Here is a 1073-nt window from a genome sequence, read left to right on the forward strand (position 1 = left end):
TTTTGGCTAGTTACCTAGCTCCTAGACCTGCATGTGAAGGGTCTGGGGACCCAGCCTGGCACGTGAAAGTTTTGTGACCCAGTCTGTGAAAAGGCTTGAGGGGTCTGTGAGCTCCAGACCCAGCCCTATCTTGACAATTGGCCCAGTGGGCAGGATTACGGGCAGGTAAACTAGCTCAAAACCTTATCATGTATATGATTTACAAATATTTTCTCCCATATTTTGGGTTGTCTTTTCACTTTCTTGATAGTGTCTTCTGAAGCACAAAAGTTATTTAATTTTGGTAATAAATTACTTTTTAAAAAAAAACCTTTGGAAAAAAAGAAAAGTCTGACCGGTTAGGTCAGTTGGTTAGAGTGTGGTGCTATCCCTGTACTGGCCAGCTGCCAAAGAAATAAATTAATTAAAAAACCTTTGGAAATCTGGATACAGAATAATGTTTTCCTAACACATACTGAATAGTTTCATAACATTTTATAGTAAGAAAGTAATTCAGGAGTGTATAAGAAGAACAAGATAAACTAATTGGCAATAATCAATTAAAAGGAAAAGGAAAAATATTGTGATGTGTAGGCAATTAAATTTCACATAGTAAATATATAAGAATAAAGGCTCTGAAATGTATTTTAACTTCTTTTCATATGTGTGAATGCACATAAAGCAGATTGTTTTTTACAAAAAACACAAGCCAGAGAGAAATCTGTACTTACTTCTGAACCTAAGTGAAACTGAAAGGAAACCAGAGTTGATTACTCAGGTTAATGGGGTTGGTGTATATAAATGACAAATGGCTATATTAGAAAAGTTATTAACTTTATATACTGAATTATTGCTAATGATATTTTAATTAATAAAAATTGCTCTTGAAATAAACATTTCTGGTTAATTCCTCCTCTCTCTTTGAAATCTTTGGTAGTTAAAAAAACTAAATTCAATATGCATCTGAAACTTTTACAACAGTTCTGCAGAGCATTCTAAGTTAACAGCTTATAAATTTTCCTTACCTCAAGGGAAAAAAATGTGCATATGAAACTATGTAACACTATTATGGTACACTTCTCCAGTGTACGTTG

Source organism: Galeopterus variegatus, unplaced genomic scaffold, assembly GCF_000696425.1.
Source record: "Galeopterus variegatus unplaced genomic scaffold, G_variegatus-3.0.2 Scaffold6360, whole genome shotgun sequence".
Taxonomy (NCBI): Eukaryota; Metazoa; Chordata; class Mammalia; order Dermoptera; family Cynocephalidae; genus Galeopterus; species Galeopterus variegatus.